We start from the raw sequence: 25,425 nt of genomic DNA, 5'->3' as shown, positions 1-25,425 counted from the left end.
AGAAAAAACCGACATGATCATTTCATTAGATGCTGAGAAATCATTTGACATAATTCAACATCCCTTTATCATAAAAGTCCTGGAAAAATCAGGAATTCAAGGCTCATACATAAACATAGTAAAAGAAATATATATTAAACCAGTAGCTAACATTAAACTCAATGGAGAAAAACTTGAAGCAATCCCACTAAAATCAGGGACTACACAAGGATACCCACTCTCTTTCTATTTGAAAAAGATCTTTGCCAATACTACATCTAATAGAGGGCTAATATCCAAAATATGCAAAGAACTCAAGAAGTTCTATTAAAATATTGAGTACAGAACTAAACGAAGAATTCTCAGCTGAGAATATCAAGTGGCTGAGAAGCACCAAAAGAAATGTTCAACATCCTAAGTCATTAGGGAAATGCAAATCAAAACAACCCTGAGATTCTACCTCATACCAGTCAGAATGGCTAAGATCAAAAACTCAGATGACAGCAGATGCTGGCCAGGATGTAGATTAAGAGGAACACTCCTCCATTTTTGGTGGCATTGCGAACTGGTACAACCACTCTGAAAATCAGTCTGGAGGTTCCTCAGAAAATTGGACATTGCAATAACTGAAGACCCAGCTATAGCTCTCCTGGGCACATACCAAAAACATGCTCAAAAATATAACAATGACACATACTCCATTATGTTCATAGCAGCCATGTTTATAATAGCCAGAAGCTGGAAAGAACCCAGATGCCCTATGAGAGAGGAATGGATTCAGAAAATGTATACATATATACAATGGAGTGCTACTTAGCTATCAAAAACAGTGACTGCATGAAATTCATAGACAATTGGATTAAATGTGAAAATATCATTCTGAGTGATGTAACCCAATCACAGAAAAACACACACGGTATGCAATCACAAATAAGTGGATATTAGCACAAATGCTCGAATTACCCAAGAAACAATCCACAGACCACAAGAAGCTCAACAAAAAGGATGAACATATTGGGGGTACTTCACTCCTTCTTAAAAGGGAGAACAAATCTAGATAAGATTGATGAAGCTAAGAAGTGCATGCTGAAAGGAACCAGATATAGATTTCTCCTGAGAGACACAGCCAGAACATGTCAAATACAGAGGTGAATGCTAGCAGCAAACCACTGATCTCAGAACGGGACCCCGTTGGCGAAATTAAAGAAAGTATTGAAAGGGTTGAAAGGACTTGCTACCCCATAACAACAATGGCAACTAACCAGACCTTCCAGGGACTAAATCACTACCCAAAGACTATACATGAACTGCAACTGCATATGTAGCAGAGGATGGCCTCATTGGGCACAAATAGAAGGAGAAGCCCTTGGTCCTGCCAAAATTGTACCCCCAGTGTAAGGGAATGTGGGATCCAGTAAGGAGGAGTGGATTTGCACCCTTATAGAAGAAGGGGAGCGGGATTAGGGGACTCATGGACAGGAACCCGGGAAAGGGAACAACATTTGAAATGTGAATAAAAAGTATCCAATAAAAAATGTTAAGGGTAAAATAAATGCTAACTCCTCTTTCCATAGCCAGTCTGTTAGTCTATGTCTTTTGTGGGGGGTGCGGGATTGAGTCCATTGATGTTAAGAGATATTAAGGAATATTGATTGCTGTTTCCTGTTATTTATGTTGTTTGATGAGGAATTATATTTGTGTGGCTCTCTAATTTTGTGTTTGTTTCTTGCATATTCTGGAGTTTCGTTTCTCTTCCTGTGCTCAAGATTTCTATCTATTATCCTTTGTAGGGTTGGATTTTTGGAAAGATATTGTGTAAGTTTAGTTTTGTCTTGGAATATCTTGGCTTTTCCATCTACATTAATTGAAAATCTTTGGATATAATAGCCTGGGTTGGCATTTGTGTTTTCCCAGAGTCTGTTTGACACCTGCCAGGATCTTCTGGCTTTCATAGTCTCTAGTGAGAAGTCTGGTGTAATTCTAATAGGTCTGCCTTTATATGTTACTTTTCCTTTATCCCTTATGGCTTTTATTATTCTTGTTTGTTTGTTTGTTTGTTTGTTTGTTTGTGGGTCTGGTGTTTTGACTAGTATGTGATGGGAGTGTTTTCTTTTCTGGTTCAATCTATTTGGAGTGATGTAGGTTTCTTTTATGTATATAGGCATTTCTTTCTTTAGGTTAGGGAAGTTTTTCCCTATAATTTAGATGAAGATACTTACTCTCCCTTTAAGCTGGGAATCTTTGCTTTCTTATATAACTATTATAGTTAGGTTTGATCTTCTCATTGTGACCTGTATTTCCTGAATATTTTGGTTAGGAGCTTTTTGCATTTTACATTTTCTCTGATGGTTGTGTCAATTTTTTCTATTGTGTCTTCTGCACCAGAAGTTCTCTCTTCTATCTTTTGTATTTTCTTGCTTGCATCTATGACTCCCAATCTCTTTTCTAGGCTTTCTACCTCCAGGGTTGTCTCCCTTTGTGATTTCTTTATTGTTCCTATTTCTACTTTTAGATCCTGGATGGTTTTGTTCGATTTGTTCCTTGTTTGCTTGTATTTTCCTGCAATTCTTTAATGGATACTTGTGTTTCCTCTTTAAAGACTTCTACCTATTTACCTGTGTTATGTATTTCTTTAAGGGAGTTGTTTATGTCCTTCTTAAAGTCTCTATCATCATCATGAGATGTGATTTTAAATCTAAATCTTTCTTTTCCTGTGTATTGTGATGTCCCGTATTTGGTTTCATGGGAGAACTTGGCTCTGAAGTTTTCAAGTAGTCTTGGTTTCTGTTGCTTAGTTTTTTGCCCTCGCCACTTGCCATCTGGTTGTCACTGGGTGTGTCAGGACCCCTGGAGATCAGCTTTCTCCCAGTTGGATCTGGGTACAGAGGGCTGTTGGAACAGGTCAGCTCCAGGCACTAGTAGAAACTGGAAGTGTCCTTTCCTAGACTGCTCCTGACTTTGTATGTCCTAAGGGCACCTGGCGGGTCCCTCACAGCAGAAGTGTTAGTCTTATCTCTGCTCTCAGGTGCATCAAAATCTCCTTTTTAGTGAATATAGAATGACAAATTTGTGTGACTTCTTTAATGAGAAGTCACTGATAATCTTAGACAAGACAAAAGGAGTGAATAACAAAACTCATGAATAAAAATATATACATATTTATTGCAAACAGAGACACGTTCTTAAATGCCCATTTTATTAAAGACTCATCCCTTTTTTTCTCTTCTTGACTTCATTTGCCTTTGATCAGATAACATATACCCATCAAGAAGATACTACTTATTTCTACCTTAACTTGACCTTTTATTGAATAAACTGGATCTACTGAAGTTTACACATTTGTCTTTTGAGAAAGTCAGAGCAGGTAAGGCTCCTACAAATTGCTATACATTTTTGAAGCAAGTTTATATATGTATTCAGAAAATATGGCACTGTGCTCCAATAGTTCATGGGAAGAAACCTCTGAGCATCCATCTTCTGTATACCACTCTGAAGAGAGGCCACTATTCCCACAACATCGTGCTTGACACAATGATCAGCAAATGTCCCTAAGAAACAGGAGCCACTAAGAAGGGATGATTCATTTAACAAGATCTCAAAACTCATCATGTGAGGGGAAGGGGGCAGCAATGTGTCCTTGCCTATATGAATCACTTCAGTTAAGATAAATTTCATGCTTTCAAAAATTGATTGCATACAATATATATTCATAGATAAATTGCCTTCTTTACAATCTATAGTATTCTACATTCTAAGATAACATAAAGTAATTTTTCATATTCTTCTTCATTAAATTAATTTAATCAGAAAGGAGTTTTTATTGAAAATATCACCTACAAAGAACAGTTTTCAGAAAACTACCTTCCTGCTTGAAATACGTTTGGCCTATGCTATACTCGCAAAACATACAACACAAATAAACTCTCACTGTATACTTAGACTTCAGAACATAAAGAATTCTGAGGCCTTTTCCAAAAAATCATAATATCTAAAATCCAGGAAATAAAAGCCAACAACTTCTGTTAGTACATGTGCACACAGATACCTTAATTCTTTTTAATGATTTATAACATAGTAAATATTAATTAGTGATTTTCATGTATGTACTCCTTCCTGTATTATGTGGGGATTTATAAACATTGGAAATATAGTTATAAAGAGTATGAAATTATATGTGGATGCTGGGAATTGAACCTGGCTCCTTTGGAAGAAAACCCAATGCTCTTAACTGCAGAGGCATCTCTCCAGCCTCAATACCATAATTCTTATATTTTCAGTAATATATAATTTTGAATCTCATCACCATTTTCTATCTGAAATTTGATGTGTGCACATATGTGAGTGCTTATATAAACATAGTTATGTGTGTGTGCGTGTGTGTGTGTATATATATATATATGTATATATATATATGTGTGTGTGTGTGTGTGTGTGTGTGTGTGTATTACTGATTCTTTCCTTAGAATTGGACTTAAATCATATCAGAAATTTATTCACTGCACCACAAACAACTGTCCCACCGTACCCTGGCTGACTATAACTCTATAACTTGTTTATAATTATTGCTGGAAATAACACCTGGACTATAGGACCATTGCCAAAAATTCTACACAGACCAACTACACCATGCTTCCAGACACTGAAATTCAATAAACATGAATATGTTTCCACTTCAATCCTAGCCAAATTTTCAATACTGTCTTCAGCACTGGGTTCCACCAGTTACTTCAAGTATACATCTAACAGTAGATGCAGTAGAATTAATAGTGACAGTGGCCTCAGAAATCCATCCTTCAAATAAGACTTAGAGATGTAATTTACTTTGAAAACTGGGATTATATTGAACAAACAAATAGCTTTCACATGAATATGCTCCTTCAGGTATGTACTATCTTACAAACTATTTTGCAATTACCTTTAGTATCCTTCCTGATGTCTCACCACATGAGGAAGCTGTGTAGAAGTTGCCTTTATTTAACAGAAGCTTTCTAGAGTTTCACTAGTTCTGTAGACTTATGGTTTTCAGTTCTATAACCAACACATTCACTTTTTGATTCTGCATCTGCATGAACATCATTTAAATCTTAGCAATAATATTACATATCATGGGCAAGCCTCACACATGTTACAGTGATTTCATCCAAAGCAGACACATATATCGAGTAGCATGGATGATATCCTTACTTCGTTTTCAAGCCTATAGTCCACAGGCAGCTCTATGAACTGATTAGAATTCTTCATCTGAGCTCCCAATGTATGATTAGCAAGAGTTGGCATGCAGACAAGTAGCAAGAAGGAGCAGGGCTCATTCAGATCTTTCAAACTTATTGCTTCTCCTGTTGTTTTCCAATTTTATTCACAATCCTTAGTATGGCATTGTGACCTAGAGTTGTCTATCTGTCAGCAAAATTTTAGAAAGGGTCCTGGTTTGGTTGAATAATTTCTTCTGCATAGACTCCCCTTTGGTCAACCATACAAGGTCAACATGCAGTTTATCTCCTGGCGCAGGAAATTTGAAATGAATGTGCATCATGCATCCATGTTACTTCATCTACTTCAAGCATTTCTATCTACTTGGGAGAATTATACACAGAGGATTTTCTGAGGTAACAATAATTGCCTATCCCAAAGGCAAGGAATATCCCTTTTATACTCAGTGATTCATCAACTCATTTGCCACTGTTAGCTTAGTATTCCAGAACCCAAGGATTTAAGTATAGTGATGAATTCTAGTCGTGTTCACAAAAAGAGATAAGAAACCAACAAACCCATTTTTTTTATTAACTTGAGTATTTCTTATATACATTTCGAGTGTTATTCCCTTTCCCGGTATCCGGGCAAACATCCTCCTCCTCCCTCCCCTTCCTTATGGGTGTTCCCCTCCCAACCCTCCCCCCATTGCCGCCCTCCCCCCAACAGTCTAGTTCACTGGGGGTTCAGTCTTAGCATGACCCAGGGCTTCCCCTTCCACTGGTGCTCTTACTAGGATATTCATTGCTACCTATGAGGTCAGAGTCCAGGGTCAGTCCATGTACAGTCTTTGGGTAGTGGCTTAGTCCCTGGAAGCTCTGGTTGCTTGGCATTGTTGTACATATAGGGTCTCGAGCCCCTTCAAGCTCTTCCAGTTCTTTCTCTGATTCCTTCAACGGGGGTCCTATTCTCAGTTCAGTGGTTTGCTGCTGGCATTCGCCTCTGTATTTGCTGTATTCTGGCTGTGTCTCTCAGGAGAGATCTACATCCGGCTCCTGTCGGTCTGCACTTCTTTGCTTCATCCATCTTGTCTAATTGGGTGGCTGTATATGTATGGGCCACATGTGGGGCAGGCTCTGAATGGGTGTTCCTTCAGTCTCTGTTTTAATCTTTGCCTCTCTCTTCCCTGCCAAGGGTATTCTTGTTCCCCTTTTAAAGAAGGAGTGAGGCATTCACATTTTGATCATCCGTCTTGAGTTTCATTTGTTCTAGGCATTTAGGGTAATTCAAGCATTTGGGCTAATAGCCACTTATCAATGAGTGCATACCATGTATGTCTTTCTGTGATGGGGTTAGCTCACTCAGGATGATGTTTTCCAGTTCCAATCATTTGCCTATGAATTTCATGAAGTCGTTGTTTTTGATAGCTGAGTAATATTCCATTGTGTAGATGTACCACATTTTCTGTATCCATTCCTCTGTTGAAAGGCATCTGGTTCTTTTCAGCTTCTGGCTATTATAAATAAGGCTGCAATGAACATAGTGGAGCACGTGTCTTTTTTATATATTGGGGCATCTTTTGGGTATATGCCCAAGAGAGGTATACTGGATCCTCAGGCAGTTCAATGTCCAATTTTCTGAGGATCCTCCAGACTGATTTCCAGAATGGTTGTACCAGTTTGCAATCCCACCAACAATGGAGGAGTGTTCCTCTTCCTCCACATCCTCGCCAGCATCTGTTGTCCCCTGAGTTTTTGATCTTAGCCATTCTCACTGGTGTGAGGTGAAATCTCAGGGTTGTTTTGATTTGCATTTCCCTTATGACTAAAGATGTTGAACATTTCTTTAGGTGTTTCTCAGCCATTCGGCATTCCTCAGCTGTGAATTCTTTGTTTAGCTCTGAACCCCATTTTTTAATAGGGTTATTTGTTTCCCTGCGGTCTAACTTCTTGAGTTCTTTGTATATTTTGGATATAAGGCCTCTATCTGTTGTAGGATTGGTAAAGATCTTTTCCCAATCTGTTGGTTGCCGTTTTGTCCTAACCACAGTGTCCTTTGCCTTACAGAAGCTTTGCTGTTTTATGAGATCCCATTTGTCGATTCTTGATCTTAGAGCATAAGCCATTGGTGAACAAACCCATTTTTTAAAATTAGGTCTTCATAGCATTTGTATTATCATTTGACGGAAGGCAACATCAATAAACTTGTTGTTTCTAGTGGTGTGTATAGGTTGATGTATATATGCAGATGAGGGCTGGCACAAGTTAGGTCATGGCCATTATTGGATAGTAAGAAAGTAAGGTGGGGACAAAGTTTTTGTAACGTGAGAGGGAAGGGAAAGTGGGAGAATCAAGATAGACACAGACATGGATGACCTAGATCCAGGTGGATTTAAAGGACCCTAGGTAGTTATGCATATTTCTTAGAGGATGGATTTCTATAAGTCAATTTATTTTATCTAGGTGTGCGGTTTATGCCTTTAACATTTGGTTGTGAGTTTATTGAGTGGATGTACTGCGAATTCAGAATTTAACATATAAATCTGAGTGTTGGGCTATAGTTTTTTGAGTCTTAAGTTTACTGGGTAGCTGGTGTAGAGAGTTGCCTTGAGATATCCTAACCAGAGATAAATAATGTTAAGTTTCAAATGGTGCTCCAGTGCTGGTACTACCTCTAGGGACTAGTGTGTCAAGGTGCCTCACTGGGATGGCTCTCAGACTGCCTGAGTCTGAGAATACCTGGAGGCAGCATTGAGCTGCTGGGATAAAGATACCCTGCAGTACCATGTGGTGCTACAGGTATTAGCACTAGTGCAGGATAAAAGGTAAATTATTTTTTAGTATTTACTGCAAGAAGTACCCTGTATTATAGGGAGTGCAGTAGGAACTACTGGCTCATCTTCTACCTAGTAGAGAACTGTTAGCAAATCTTTATAGACTTTCAGAGGTTCATATCACCATACTTGCCATATTGTCAGCATTTTCATTGAAAAGTCTTACTTGACAATGCATATGTCTTACTACCTTTGCTTTCTAATGAGCCCTGGGCTTAACTCTTTCATATTCTAGGCTTCACTGAACTAGCACTTTGCAAATGATATTTACAATCATGCATCAATCACCTAGATTCTAAATAGTCTTTTCGATTTTAAGCATTATCTTATGCAAATCCATAGCTAAAGAAGAGATTATGCAGGTAAAATATTGGCCATAATCTTTGCCAATGAGACTCTCATATCTCCTGACATTATTAATGTGATCTTTATGAATGCAAGTATTTAGAAGTAAATCTAACCTATAAGTGCAAAGGGATTTATTCTTGTCATGTTGAAACATGTATCTCCAGGAGTCTATTCAGGCAGAACTTAATATTTTGTATCACATTCACATGAGTATGACTCACTATGGACAGATTTCTTTTTTTAATTTTTTAATTTATTTTTACACTCTAGATTTTATTCCCATCATTGTCCATCCTCTGACAGTCCTACATTCTATTCCTCCTCCCTGTTTCCTCCATGAGGATGTTCCCACTCCCACACCCCACCAGACCTCTACACTTCCTGGTGCCTCCAGTCTCTTAAGGTTTAGGTACATCTTCTCTGACTGAAAAAGACCTGAGAGTCCTCTGCTGTTATATGGGTTGGGAGCCTCACATCAGCTGGTGTATGCTGCCTGGTTGGTGATCCAGTGACTGAGAGATCTCAGAGATCCAGGTTAATTGAGACTGCTGGTCCTCCTACAGGATTTTCTTCCTCAGTTTCCTCCTGCTTTTCCCTAATTTAACAGAGGGGTCTGTAGCTTCTGTCCATTGGTTGGGTCTAAATATCTGCATCTGATTCTTTCAGCTGCTTGTTGGCTCTTTTGGAGGGCAGCTATAATAGGCCACTTTTTGTGAGTGTCCTATATCCTCAGTAATCATATTAGATCATGGGGTCTCCCCTTGACGTGGATTCCACTTGGGGTGTGTTGTTGGACCTTATATACTCAGGCTCTTCTCTATTTCAATCTCTACATTTCTTTCAGACAGGATGGAGTATGAGTCACAGTTTTGATTGTGGGTTATCAACCCCATTCCTGACTTGAAGCCTTGTCTTTCTGCGTGAGGTTGGTTCAACAAGTTCCCTCTCCCCAGTATAAAGTATTTTATATAAAGTCCCCATTTTGAGTTCTGAGATTATCTCATTTCCCCGGTCTCTGGTACATTTTGGAGGTTCCTCCCAACCTCCTCCATTCAGAGGTCTGTTGTTTCCATTCTTTCTGCTGGCTCTCAGGACTTCATTCCTTTTCCCCCATCAAATACCATATATTGTTTGGCTCTTCACCACTTTCCCTCCCCTCTTCCTTCCTCCCATCCCATTGTGGTTACTTTCTCCTCCCTACCAAGTGGAACTGAGGAATCCTCACTTGGACTCTTCAGCTTGTTCACCTTTATGAGTTGGGTGGATTGTACCTTGGGTATTTTGTACTTTTTTGCCAATATATCCAGTTCTTAGTGAGAACATATCACACATGTCCTTTTGGGTCTGAGTTACCCAACTCAGGATATTTTCTATTTCCATCCATTGGCCTGTAAAACTCAGGATATCATCATTCTTAATAGCTGAGTAGTATTCCAATGTGTAAATGAACTATATTTTCTGTATTTTTTTGGGGGGTTAGACATCTGTGTTGTTTCTGGTTATCACAGATAAGGCTTCTATGAGCATAGTGGAAGAGTTCCCCTTTGGCATTGTGGATCATCTTTCGAGTATTTTCCCAAGAGTGGTATGTCTGGATACCACTAAGTGATATCTATTATTTAGCTAAGTCTATTTCCAATTTTCGGAGGAACCTCTAAATTGATTTCTAGAGTGGTTGTAGCAGTTTGCAATCCCACCATCAATGAAGCAGTGTTACTCTTTCTGCACACTCTTGCCAACATGTGTTATCACCTGAGATTTTGATCTTAACCATTTTGACTGGTGTAAAGTGGAATTTCATGGTCATTTTGATTTTCAATTCTCTGTTCACTAAGGACTTTGAGCATTTCTTTAGGTGCTTTTCAACCATTTCAAATTCTTTTGTTGTGAATTCTTGGTTTAGTTCTATACCCCAATTTTTGATTGGGTTATTTAGTTTTCTGGTGGTTATCTTCTTGTGTTCTTTATACATTTTGTATATTAGCCCTGTATTAGATGTGGGATTAGTGAAGATGTTTTCCCAATCTGTAGAATGCCCATTTGTCTTATTGACTATGTCCTTTGCTTAACAGAAGCATTCCAGTTTCATGAAGTCACATTTATCAATTCTGGATCTTAGAGTGTGGGGAATTGGAGTTCTGTTTAGGAAATTTCCCCTGTGCTAATGAGTTCAAGGTACTTTCCCACTTTCTTTTCTATTAGATTCAGTATATCTGATTTTATGTTGAGGTCCTTGATCTTCTTGGAATTAGGCTTTGTGCATGATTACAAATATGGTTCTATTTTCATTTTTCTACATACAGACAACCAGTTAGACCAGCACCATGTATTGAAGATGTTTTCTTTTTTCCATTGTTATTTTTGGCTTCTTTGTCAAATATCAAGTGTGCAAATTTGTGTGGTTTTCTGTGTCTTAAATTCTATTTCATTGATTAACCTGCCTATCTCTGTACCAACACCATGCAGTTTTATCACTATTGCTCTATAGTAGAGCTTGAGGTCTGGGATGGTGATTCCCTCAGCCACTCTTTTATTGTTAAGAATTGTATTCGATATTCTGGGTTTTTTGTCTTTCCAGATGAATTTGAGAATTGCTCTTTCCATGTCATTGAAGAATTGTATTGGGATTTTGATAAGGATTGCATTAAATCAGTTATTGCCTTTGGCCTGGAGGCCATTTTTACTATGCTAATTCTGCCAATCCATGAGCATTGGCGATATCTCCATTTTTTGAGATCTTTGATTTCTTTCTTAAGAGACTTGAAGTTCTTATCGTACAGCTCTTTCACTTGTTTGGTTAGAGTTACCCCAAGATATTTTGTATTATCTATAGCTATTGTGAATGGAGTTGTTTACCTAATTTCTTTGTTAGTCTGATTACTATTTGTATAAATGAAGGTTACTGGTTTATTTGAGTTAATTTTATATCTGGCCACTTTGTTGAAGTTGTTTATCTGAGGATGTTTAGCTGATGATGATCTCTTTGTAGAATTTTGGGGGTTGCCTATATATCATATCATATAACAATCATATCATCTGCAAATAGTGATATATTTAATTATTCTTTGCTAATTAGTTTCCCCTTGGTATCTTTTTGTTGTCTTATTCTTCTAGCTAGCACTTTCTTTGAGTAATGTGTTTAATAGATACAGGGAAGAGTTGGCATCCTTGTCTTGTTTCCAATTTTAGTGGGATTGTTTCAAGTATCTCTCCATTTAATTTGATATTGGCCGTTGGTTTGCAGTAAATTGATTTTATTATGTTTAGGTATCGTCCTTGAATTTCTGATCTCTGGAATACTTTTAACATTAAGGTGTGTTGTAATTTGTCCAATTTTTTTCTGCATAAATCCTACTTGAACATGGTGACTCATGATTTTGATGTGTTCTTCGATTCAGTTTGCAAGATCTTTATTATTTTTGCATCGATATTCATGAGCAAGATTTGTCTGTGGTTCTGTTTTTTGATAGGGTCCTTGTGTGGTTTAGGTATCAGAGTAATTTGTGGCTTTTCATTCTTTTACTTATTTTTCTTCTCAAAGCCTCTTAGGTTTTTAGACTTTTATTTTGCCCTCTAGCTTTGGTATTTTTTTGTGATACATTTTTCTCTCTGGATTTGTATGTTTAAAAACCAAGTCTAACTATTACAAACACCTGTGCATGTGCCCATCATCACAGAGAGATACTAAATACATGACAATGAAAATAAATATCTATCTTTGATAGGTAATAGGTAGAGATAAATGACAGAAATAGATGCCAGTTGATAGATAGATTTTAAATAGATAGATGATAGACAGACATATAGACAGATAGGTGATTGATAAACATAATACAGATAGATGTTAGATTGATAGACAGACAAACATAAAGACAGATATAAAAAGAAGTGTCTTAATTGTGATTAAATGAATTTTATGTAAAACTTATTAAGAAACCTAACTTGATAGATATTTTATTCAATGAACAAAAATTAAATAGGTTTCTTAGATTTGAACATTTCTAAAGAAAATGCTTTTAATTTTTTAAGAAAAATTCCATTATACACATACATGCTTTCAAAAGATACACAATTTAATAAAAGTTCTCAGGAATGGACTGCCATGCACCATCTCCAAAGCAGACAGGATAGATGTACACTTAGCAATCTTTCTCAGTTTCTTCAATGTTCTGAGATGAAATTCAGTGTAGAATATATCCACACATAGGCCATAGGAAAGGTTAAACATAGCCAAAATTTGATTATCTTTGTCATTTGATTTTTTAGATGGAAGATGGTTTCATCTGGGAAAGTTTTCCTTCATCTTTGCTGTGGGATACACCTAAAAATCAAAATGATAGTCAGTTATTTGGTGATTATATTTTTAGTGTTCCTTTCTCCTTGCATTTCTGTGTTGAGTCAGGAAATACATTCAGAAATATGCTGCTTCAGTCAAAGACATGGGTTTTCATTTATCATTTATCTAGGCCAAGAGAATCTCAAGCAGTTAGTCTTTTAACATCATTGATCAAGTTTCATGTGCATTTCTTCTAATGTAGTTAATCACACAGAATCCCCTTTACATAGGTTAAGAAACACAGTCTAAGTGAGGATTGTCCACAAAATCCAGTATCTATGTTTCACTATGGAAAGATGGTGTATTTTAAAGTGTTCCTTTTAGGAAATTTACACAGCCCACCTCTTCTATGAATGAGAATATCAGGAAATTTCTTACCTTCGTGAGTATGCGGATACCCTAATATCATCCAGGAATTCTCTGTTGTTCTCTTCAAACTCATTGGCATTTGAGAGTATAGTTTTAGGCACATCATGCATGGCATTCAGTTCAATCACTAGGTGGTATAGTGGGCTGATCTGGGCACCCACAAAATAGATCAACATTTTTGAATACTTTTTGGTATTCAAAATAGAACACAATAAAACAACTGAAATAAAATTATCTCAGCACAGCAAGTTTGTTGCACGTAATGTTCATATGAAAAAGCTGAACTGAAATATTTTTGATATGTACATGTGGTACATGTTACACAGATGTTTTATAGCACAGAAATGTAAAAATTTAGAAATTAGTCTATTTCCTACAAAATAAAACAATTTATCTTGCATATAAATTAATATTATCCCGTTAAGGTAAAGTTATCATGTTTTGTTCTCCTTAACATTTCTAACAACTTCCTTCTCAGTGAGATCTTTATTATTTGGTTATTTGTTTATCAATTGGTAAAACAGGTCTTGCTGGGACTCAATAGGGGTCAATAATATTCGACGCAGGAAAGATAGATGCTACCAGCTGGGGGCAATTGGCTCAAATCATTTTCACTCATAGATTCATACACACCAATAAATTATGTTGTTCATTAAAATACGGATTTATGATTTCTAGGTGAATTTAAGAAATTACAACAAGGATACAATGAAAACAGCATGGAACTCATTAATGTGTTTTCTCCTTGCCTATTACAGAGCAGAATGTTGGTTGATATGTATGTTTGAATAATGGCATCACATCATAAAATAGAACTCCTATGATATGTACATCTTTTCAGCATGAATTGAAGCATTGATGCATCCTAAGGAACATAGACTAGTACTACATAAAATATTCTCTTCATCTGGCTCTTAGTTCAGGCATAGAGAATTATAAAGTCATGAAGAGAACAAATAAAAATAGAACCAGGATATGTTTGTGTGTGTGTGTGTGTGTGTGTGTGTGTGTGTGTGTGTGTGTGTGTGTGCGTGCATGTGAAGAATTGGGTGGTAAGGGGGTATAGTGTTCAGTAATATAGAATGCTACCATACAGAACCCATTAGCAACACAAAATAATGCAGCCACTTTGTCATCATTTATGTAGGAATAAGTATATAATCATGGTCAATTTACTTCAAAGCATCTTAAAAAATAGTATGTAAGCTGGAATCTCAGAGTCAGGTAACTCAGACTCAAAGAGACATGCATGGTGTGTTCTCATCAATAAGTGGATATTAGCAAAAGAAAGGTACAGAATACAGATACAGTCTACAGAACTCAAAAGTTCAACAAGCTGAAGGACCCAAGTAGGATGCCTCAGTCTCACTTGGGAGAAAGAAGAAAGAAACCACAAGTGCTGAGAAAGGGAGAAACCTGGAAGGAAAAGAGCACTGGGAGGAGAGGAGAACATGATCTGGCATTGGGTAGCAGGAAAAACTGAAGCCCTGAGGGGCCAGCAGAAAGAATGGAAACAGGTGACATCAGGAGGTAGGAAGTTGGGAAGAACCTGCAGAATGTACCAGAGACCTGAGAAATAAGAGACTCTCAGGACTTAAAGGAGGGAGACATAGATAAAATGCTCTATGTTGAGGAGAGAGAACTTGTTGTACCCATTTCCAGAAGAAAGACAAGGCATCAAGTCAGGGATGGGGTTGCTATCCTACTGTCAAATCTCTGACCCATAATCCCTCATGTCTGGGTGAAGTGCTGGGATTAAAATGGAGAAGAGCTTGGGGAAATAAGGTCCAGCAACAGGCCCAAAGTTAGATTCACGTCAAGGGGAGGTCCCTACAATTTAACATTGTTATTGAGGATATGGGATGCTCACTAAAAGGAACCTATCATGACTGCCCTCAAAAAAGGCACCAAGGAGCTGAAAGAGTTAGATGCAGATTTGTGCACCCAACCAATGAACAGAAGCTACAGATACCTCTGTCAAATTAAGGATAAACTGGAGAAAAATGAGGAGAAGGGCAATCCTGTAGGAGGACTAGCAGTCTCAAATAATCTGGATCTCTGTGATCTCTGACACTGGGCCAACAACCTGGAAGCTTACATCACCTGATATGAGGCCCCCAGCACATATACAACAGAGAATTGCTGGGTTCGTGTTCATTCAGAGAAGATACAACTAACCCTCAGGAAACTGGAGGCCCCAAGAAGTTCAGAGTTCTGGTGGGTTGGGGAGGTGCGGGTTGAAGACATCCTTGTGGAAACAGGGGAGGGGATGAGGGGAGGTATGGGATTTGGAAAATTCGGAGGGCAGACTGGGAGGGAATAAAGTCTGGAATGTAAAAATAAATAAATTGATAGATAAATAAAATAAATAAATAGTAAAATTTTAGTGGAAAGTCATTCCAAAAACAAAAGTCTTTAAATAGTATTCCTAAGCATATGCTACAATTATTAGGTATTCAGTTATATTTACCACCAATATAATTTGATAGTTTTTTATACTTTACCAACATTTTTTCTGTATACATGATTATTGCATCATAATGCCTACCATAAGTGACAGCACCACAAACACAATAGATTGCTTCTGGTGTTTTGTAAGAAACCCGTGAAAGACATTCACTCTGATATTTATGTCTTCAGGTCCAATATCTGGGGATTTGTGATACTAGAGTGACAGTGAGTTCTGACTCTGAGAACAAGCTTATTCTCCCAAATCAATTGTGAATTCTGCAAATAACAACAAAAATTCAGTTTGATATCAGAAATTGGATCAATAACATCATGACCAGAATATTAATGCATTTTGATGGTTTTGCAGTTTCTCAAAATAAATACTTTTTAAAAACAGATGTTGACGAACTATGAAAGTGCCCATCACCTAATTCAGTGTCGTTCTGTCTTCTCATCTTCCTAAAGTTCAGTGTAAGGCATACACTGAAAGGAGAGAGTTAATTAAGTACTACATGTTTCAGTTATCAACTTTCTCTAGTATATCAGCACAAAACCATAGCACTCATGAATTAGTGTTCCTATTTTTGTCAATAAATAGTGATATTTACTTACCCAGACAACAGAGTTATGAATTTAATATTTATAACACCAAATACATACAGCCATGAACATTTATAATATTTTACAATAAAATGGTATATGTTGTGATAAAATAACTTACAACATAGATTATTTTATAATAATCTCTACATAAACTCTACTTTAACAAAATAAAAAGTATAATTAATAACATGTATGATATTAGTAATTCTTTGTTTAATAAATGATTCAATTTGCTAAAATATTTACTTTAGAATATCTTACTTATTTCAAATAACCAGCTAATTCTTGAAAAATAATGGGTTATTTTGAAGGTTAAGAAGTTGAAAACTGTCAATTAAGAACTGGAAATAAAAATATTGTTTTCTCATCTACATTGCAATCATTGACATGAGACTCCTTTTGAGAAGCAGTTGGAAAAAGGAAGGTACTTACAATGTCTGCAAAACATCTGGAAGAAAATTCATTGTGGAACTGAGTCATGTTAAGGGAAGAAAAATAACATCTAGTGAATAAAAAAACCCAGCATGAAGACATATTTATTGCAAACAAAGACACATTCTCTTGATGCCCATCATACTGAAGGTTTGCCTATTTCTACAACTTCCTTTGTAACTCATGATTTTGAGAAATGATATGCAGCAATCTATAAGAAAGGATCAGATACACTTCTAATCCTTCCTTGATATTGGACAAACTCTATCAGTGAAATCTTTAAACCGCAATTCCTGGTATTTAGGGGTTTCTTAGTTTAGCCCCCCTCCTCTCTTATTTCATACTCCCTTCCTCCTTCCCTTCTTCTATCTGCCTTTCTTCTGTCCTTCTTTCTTCTTTATTTTTTATTTCACCTTTTTTCTTTCTTGCTTCCTCACATGGTTCAGTTTATTTCTGTTACAAATGTATAGTTTACTGTAATGCACATCTTCTACAGAGTGTACCTGCAGTGTGCTAAATGACCATGGCCAGTGGAAATTTATGGTCTTGAATACAATAACAGGAAATGAGAACTCTTGGCCAGGGCATACTTTAAAGGTCTATGTCATAATTTAAATAAAATAGAGAAAATATGGAAATATAATTAGACACTATAAAATTCATGACACTGTCCAATTGGACTTGGCCCTGTTTCAGAAGTTGGGGTATCCTTTACCTATGAAGGTTTCATGATGCCTAGTGTCTCAGGTTCTAGTGAAGTTTAAGCATTATTAGGAAGGTTGAAATACTTACAAACTCTTGATGTATTTGCTCAGCAAGATTACGGATGGTTTCAGCTTGCTGAATGACATTGTTAAATGTTTCTAAAAGAGGTTCCATGCAGCCTCCCTCTTCTGTCTGACATATAGGAATTGATGCAGCTTTTTCCCACAGAAGCAGATTAGAAACCAACAGCAATAGGAATGTGCCTGCTACATAGAAACAGGAGCCACTTAAAGACCATGGACTAATCTAAGTTTTCCAAGACCCAACTGATTCAGGAAAATTTTATCTGTCCATTTTCTCTCTCTTTCTCTCTCTCTCTCTCTCTCTCTCTCTCTCTCTCTCTCTCTCTCTCTCTCTCTTTCTCTCTCTTTCTCTCTTTCTTCCATCCTTCCTTCCTTTGTTCCCTTCCCTTCCCTTCTCCTTCCTTCCTTCCTTCCTTTCTTTTTTTTCTGAAAGACTCAGTATTGCATATATGGAATGGCAGTAAAAATCACTGTGACGACCTAGGCAAGTAATTGTGTTTTTCTTTTCAATAGTTTGAGAAGTAGTTGATTTACCATTGTATTGTTTCAGACGTAGTTCTGAATTTTTCAAATATCAGGAACTGAAATTAATTCTAAGCTTTTATGTTACATTATTTTTAGATGACTTAGTTTCCTTGGCATTTGAGCTCATTTTCAGTTTCCAAATTTATGAAGATTTGTAATTTTTAAGCTTCATGACTGAAATCAATGGTTTGGACACTGATGGGAAAGGATAGCACAGTTTACTGATTTGCTTCTTCTACATGTTTTTCAATAAGCAAACAAATGATAATCACTAACACAGAAGGTGACAAGAATATTCTCCTGAAAAGGACATCATTTTATTGTTGCTAACTTATGCTCTACCAAATTTCATTTCATCAAAAACTTCAGATCATTTCCTTTAAAGTTGATCTGCATAGTAACTCTGTGAGGAGATTAGGTTTATATAATTTTAATCTGAATATATCCATAAGGAAAGGTCTTCCATTGTAAAAAAATTCTTAATGGCTACTTATTGGTTAATGTAGAATTCAGAAGCCCAACATAACTACTTTGTCCCTCACATTGTCATAGAGATAATATTCCACATCTTTCTGGCAGATAACACAGTCACAATTCTGAGTCTTAGTTCTATCAGAGGTCATGGTCATTATTGGTAAAGCATAAACTTTGTCACTATGACATTATATCAGCCTTTGGTAGATTGACTTGATCTACTGTTTTCTCTCTGAAGTACTCACTTTTAAAATTGTGACAATGATTAGTTTCAACCTACAAATAGTAACACATTAGGCACAACAAGAGTAGCTTTACACTTAAGGCAGAGTAAAAAGTCATAGAGTAAGGAGAAGAATGAATATAAGGGGTGGAGGTCAAGAATGTTTATTGCAAGAAAGTGGACTTTATGTGATTATTCAAAACCAAGTGGTCAGCACAGCACTAGAATCATACCAATTTAATCAATATTAAATGAATTAAACAAGGTGTTTATATTTATCTGTAAATGTAACAGTATTGATACTTTTTTAAAATCCCTGAGCTTGAAAGGGACCATGGAAATGGGTTGGTGAAGAACTAGATATGTGATATAACACAGTATTCACACATAAAATTCTGAAAAAATATACAAACATAAAAATGGCTTCCTATTTCATTTAAAATATTTTTAGTATCATACCTTTCAAACAGCAAATATTACCTATAAAGTATGGAACTTTTATAGCACCCCATTTTTCTTCCATTTTCTGAGGTCATTTGGTTTCTTCTAAACTTGAGAACACTGTAAGACATAATTTGACATCTTTGTCTACTTCAGGCTTCAGAACATAAAAACTCTTTGGATTTATTCCAGTGGGAAAACTCATATACAATACTCACAATCACAACTCTGTTTCTTCTGCCTTGAGATGACAGGAATTGGACACATGGACTTTATATCCTCCATTGTTCCACCTTCCCAAGCTCCAAAACATTGTCCTTTTGAGCTGCATTATCGGTTCTGAGAAGGTACATTGGAAGCTGCTTAATGATTCCCATCAATTCTACTCATTGGACAGCAGTAACACTTTCCTTCTACTCTCACTTCAATAGAAAAGACAACACAGACTTTCTTTGAACATTGCCACATGTCTCAAGTTAAAGGATCATGAGAACTTCTAGTCCAATTGTCTCCATCCCTTGTTTAGTTTATTTCATAAAAAGAAATTTCAGAAAAGTATTAAAAGATCTATGCTGAGTTTTTCTCCTGGTTATCTATGAACAAATATCTTTTCACACCCAATAGAACATCAAAGATTCCAAATAAAGACTTCCATTCAAACAAACTCAAAGAACCACTTAACTGGATACTTGAATTTAAAGACGCAGAGGGGTAGAGGGATTTACTTAAAGAAGTGAGGTTGACTCAATGGCAGCTCCATCTTTGAGGACTTCCTAAGTAGGATGAGTTTGACTGTGAAACTACATTCCATTAGTTTCCTGTTCTTATGTATTCTTATCTAGCAAATAAGCCAAAGGGCATGCACAACCATGAAACAACAAGAAGTCACGTACAGAATCACTTATTCATGCTCCATATCTTTCTATCTTCAGGCAATGATAACCATTTTATTACAACAGCCTTATCTGTGTCTGTATGATTCCTTTTTGCTTCCTTCTATAAATTGATTGTTGTCAAACTTATTTTTAAAATCTCTGAAGCCATCTTAGCTGCCTCATGAGAGAATGTCATATTAGGCCAGAAGGAATTTTTTTTTTTTTGTGATTGCTTCAACTTCTTTCACTCTAGAATTTTTCTATTATCTGTCTCATAATATTTATGAACAGATAGGGATTCATTTTTGAGTATTTGAACACCATGGAATGCAATTAGTAAAGACTACTTTTCTATGAATTAAACTGACAGTTCTAATTATCTTCATGCTTAATTTAGATATGTAGAAGACGTTTTGAAGATGTCAAATGTATTTAACAGAGAAACTTATTTAACTCTAGAACCTGAATCCTTTCAAAAATGACTGTTTGACTTAAAATGCCAAGAACTGATTAATTCCTTGCTAATGGTCTTAATCATATCAGAAGTTTGTTAATTGCACAAAAACAAATTGTGCCACTATTGCACTAGTGAGTGTAGTTTTGTATACTTACTGTTAATGGTAGCCCTTGGACAATAATACCACCGTTGAAAAGTCTCTAAAAGCAAACTCTTGTAGATTTTTGTTTTGTTCATTTATTGGATATTTTATATTTACATTTCAAATGTTGTTCCCATTCCCACTTTTCTACCTATATGCCCTCTATCCAATCCTCTCCCCTTCTTCTATAAGGGTGTTCCCCTCTCCAACCACACCCACTTTCTTCATTTCTGCCATGACATCCCCAGTGTGGGCAGGAACAATGGCTTCTTTTCCCATTAGTGCCCAACAAGGCCATCCTCTGCTACATATGCAGCAGGAGCCATGGGTCTGTCGATGAGTAACCTTTGGGTAGTGGTTTAGTCCTTGGGAGCTAAGTTAGGTTGGTATTGTTGGTTTTATGGGGATGCAAGCTCTTTTAACTCCTTCAATCCTTTCTATACTTCTTTCAACGGGACCCTGTTCTCATTTGAATGGCTTGCTGCTAGCATTCAAATCTGTATTTGGCATGCTCTAGCTGAGCCTCTCAGGAAACAGCTTTGTCAGGACCCTGTCAACATGCACTTCTTGGCATCATCAATATTGTCTAATCACTGTGACTGTATATATATATAGGCTGGATCCTCAGGTAATACAGGCTCTGAATGGCTATTCCTTCAGTCTCTGCTCCAAACTTTGTCTCTATATCCTCTCCTATGTATACTTTTGTTTTTACTTTTAAGAAGGACTGAGGCATCAGCACTTTCATCATACTTCTTCAGGTGCATATGGTGTGTGGTTTGTATCTTGGGTAATGCAAGCTTTTGGGATACTATTCACTTATCAGTGAGAGCATACAATATACGTGTGTGTGTGTGTGTGTGTGTGTGTGTGTGTGTGTGCGTGTGCGTGTGTGTGTGTGTGTGTGTTTTGTGTGTGTGTGATTGGGTTACTTCATCCAGGATGATACTTTTAGTTCTATTTTTAGTTCTATTCACTTGCCTATGATTTTCATGATGTCATTGATTTTGATAACTAAGTAGTACTCCATTGTGTAACACATGTTCTGTATCCATTCCATTGTTGAAGGGCATGTGGGTACATTATAAATAAAACTGCTATGAACATAGTGGAGCAAGTGTCTTTGATGTATGTTGGAGCATAATTTGAATACATACCTGGGAATGGCAGAGATGGGTCCCAAGGTTAATGTCCAATGTTCTGCGGAAACTCCAGACTGATTTCTAGAGTGGTTGTACCAGCTTGCAATACCGCCAACAGTGGAGGAGTGTTCCTCTTTCCATCTTCACCAGCATCTCTTGTCACCTGAGTTTTTCATCTTAGCCATTCTGACTAGTGTGAAGTGGAATCTCAGGGTTGTTTTGATTTGTATTTCCCTGATGACTAAGGATGTTGAACATTAATTCAGGTACTTCTCAGCCATCTGCTATTGCTTAGCTGAGAATTCTTTGTTTATCTCTGTACCCCATTTATTGATAGGGTTATTTGGCTCTCTGGAGTCTAACTTCTAGAGTTCTTTGTATATATTGTATATTAGCCCTTTATGGGATGTAGGATTAGTAAAGATCCTAGGCTGTTTTGTCCTGATAGTGTCTTTTACCTATTGTGTCGTAATTTTATGAAGTCCTATTTGCTGATTCTTTATTTTAGAGCATAAGCCATTGATGATTTGTTTGGGAAAATTTCCCCAATGTCCATGTATTCAGGTATTTTCCCCACTTTTTCTTCTATTAGTCTGAGTGTATATGGTTTTATGTGGAGTTCCTTGATCCACTTGGACTTGAACATTGTACAGTATAAAAATGGATTGATGTGTACTCTTCTACATGCAGTTCTCCTGTTAAACCATCACCATTTGTTGAAAATACCACTTTTCCCCCACTGGATGGTTTTAGCTCTTTTGTCAAAGATCAAGTAACCATAGGTATGTGGGTTCATTTCTGCATCTTCAATTCAATTCCATTGATCTACTTGTGTGCTTCTGTACCAATGCCATACAGTTTTTACCACTGTTCCTCTCCTTGAGGTCAGGGATGGTGATGTCCCCAGAAGTTCAGCTGTAGGAGTTCTCTGGTGAAATTTTGGGATCACTTAAGTATATTGTCATCTGCAAATAGTGAAGTTTTGACTTCTTTCCAGTTTGTATCCCTTTGACCTCCTTTTTTGTCTAATTTCTTAGGCAAGGAATTCAAGTACTGTATAGAAAAGGTAGGGAGAGAGTTGGCACCATTATCTAGACCTTGATTTTGGTGAAATTGCTTCAAGTCTCTCTCCATTTAGTTTGATGTTGTTTCTTGGTTTGCTGTCCATTGTTTTTACTATGTTTAGGTATGGGCCTTGAATCGCTGTTCTTTTCAAGACTTTTACCATGAAGGGATTTTGAATTCTGTCAAATGTTTTCTCGGTATCTAATGGGATGATTAGTTTGTTATTTTATTTGAGTTTGTTTATATAGTGGATTACCTTGATGGATTTCCATATAGTGAACCAGGCCTGCCACCCTAGAATGAAGCCTTTTTGATGAATGACCATTTTGATGTGTTCTTGATTTTTGTTTGCAAGAAGTTTAATAAGTATCTTTGCATTGGTATTCCTGAGAAAAATTGATTTAAATTTCTCTTTCTTTGTTGAGGCTTGGTGTGGTTTAGCTATATGTACAATTGTGGCTTCAGAAAATAAATTAGGTAGAGTTGGTTCTGTTTCTCTTTTGTGGAATAGTTTGAAAATTATTGGTATTAGGTCTTCTTTGAAAATTTGATAAAATTCTGCACTAAACCCATCTGCTCCTGGCCTTTTTGGTTAGGAGACGTTTAAGGATTGCTTCTATATCTTTAGGGGTTATGGGATGTAGTAGGTGATTTATCTGATCTTGGATTAACTGTGGTACCTGGTATCTGTCTAGAAAATTGTATGTTTCATCCGGATATTACAGTTTTATTGAATATAGGCTTTTGTAGTAGGATCTGATTTTTTTAAGTTTCCTCAGTTTCTGTTGTTTTATATTCCTTTTTGTTTCTGGTTTTGTTAATTTGGATACTATCTCTGTGCTCTTGGGTTAGGCTAGCTAAGGGTTTATCTGTCTTGTTGATTTTCTCAAAGAACCAGTTCCTGGAATTGTTGATTCTTTGTATAGTTCATTTTTTTGTTTTTGTTTTCCTCCTACTTGATTTCAGCCCTGAGTTGATTATTTACTGTTGTCTACTCTTCTTGGGTATATTTGCTTCTTTTTGTTTTAGAACTTTTAATTGTGCTGTCAAGGGGTATTGCTTTTTCCAGTTTCATTTTGGAGGCATTCAGACTATGCGTTTTCTTCTTAGTAGTGCTTTCATTGTATCCCATGAGTTTTGAGTATGTTGTGTCTGAATTTTCATTGAATTTTAAAGTCTTTAATTTCTTTGTTGACCAAGTTATCATTGAGTAGAGCATTATTCAGATTCTATGTATATGTGGGCTTTCTGTCATTTTGGTTGTTATTGAAGACCAATCTTAGTCCATAGTGATCTTATAGGATACATGGGATGATTTCAATCAACTTATACCTATTGAAGCTGGTTTTGTGACTGATTATATGGTTAAATTTATAGCAGGTACCATGAGGTGTTGAGAAGAAAGTATATTCTTTTGTTTTAGGATGAAATATTCTATAGGTTATCTGTTAGGTACATTTTGTTTATAATTCTGTTAGCTTCACTGTGTCTCTGTTTAGTTTCTGTTTCTATGATCTGTCCATTGTTGAAAGTGTGGTGGTGAAGTCTCCAACTATTTTTGAATGATGTGTTATGTGTTATTTGAGCTTTAGTAAAGTTTCTTTTATGAATGTTAGTGCCCTTGAATTTGGAGCATAAGTGTTCATTATTGAGAATTCCTCTTGAAATTTTTCCTTTGATTAGTTTGAAATGTCCTACTTAACTTTTTTATTATCTTTTAGCTGAAAGTCTATTTTATTGGCTATTAGAAAGGCTATTCTAGCTTGTTTACTCAGACTAATTGCTTGGGTTTTTTCCAGTCTTTTTCTCTGAAGTAGTGTCTTTCTTTGCTAATCAGGTGAATTTCCTATGAGCAGCAAAATCCTGTGTCCTGTTTACATATCCAGTCTTTTAGTCTATGTTGTTTTATTGGTGAGTTGAGTCCATTGATGTTGAAGGATATTAAATCATAATAATTGGTGTTTCCTGCAATTTTTGTTGTTAGAGGTCGAATTATGCTTTTGTGACTATCTTCATTTGGGTTTTTTGAGGAAAGATTACTTTCTTGCTTTTTCTACAACATAGTTTCCCTCCTTGTGTTGGAGTTTTCCATCTATTATCCTTTGTACGGGTGGATTTTTGGAAAAAATATTGTGCACATTTTATTTTGCCATAGAATGTCTTGGTTTTTTTCATCTAATGTAATTGAAAGTTTTGCTGGATATAGCAGCCTGGACTGGCATTTGTGTTTCCTTAGGTTCTGTATGACATCTTCCCAGGATCTTCTAGCTTTCACAGTCTCTGTTTAGATGTCTGGAATAATTCTGATAATTCTGCCTTTATATGTTACTTGACTGCTGCTTACTGCTTTAATATTCTTTTTGTTTTGTATATTTGGTGTTTTTACTATTATGTACCAAAGAAAATTCTTTTCTGATCTAATCTATTTGGAGTTCTGTAGGCATATTGTGTGTTCATGGGCATCACTTTCTTTAGGTTAGGGAATTTTTCTTCTATAATTTTGTTGAAGATATTTACTGACCCTTTCAGTTGGGAATTTGTTCTCTTCTATACCTATTACCCTTAGGTTATGTCTTCTCATTCCTGGATGTATAGGGTTAGGACCTTTTTTACAGTTTGCATTTTCTTTGAGTTATTATCTTAATGTTTCCTATGGTATCATCTGTCTCTGAGATTCTTTTTCCCCCCATCTTTATTAAATTTGATTGTTTCTTATTTACATTTCAAATGTTATTCCCTTTTCCATTTTCCA

General features: G+C 36.4%; 1 pseudogene; it reads right to left on the bottom strand.

Moving 5' to 3' along the window:
* Window positions 1-12,407: 12,407 nt before the first annotated feature.
* On the bottom strand, window positions 12,408-19,752 carry Prl8a1 (prolactin family 8, subfamily a, member 1; annotated as a pseudogene).
* Window positions 19,753-25,425: the final 5,673 nt, after the last annotated feature.

This window comes from Rattus norvegicus, chromosome 17, assembly GCF_036323735.1.
Source record: "Rattus norvegicus strain BN/NHsdMcwi chromosome 17, GRCr8, whole genome shotgun sequence".
Classification (NCBI taxonomy): Eukaryota; Metazoa; Chordata; class Mammalia; order Rodentia; family Muridae; genus Rattus; species Rattus norvegicus.
The sequence above is the reverse complement of the archived record's forward strand: the minus strand, read 5'-3'. Positions and strand labels throughout refer to the sequence as shown.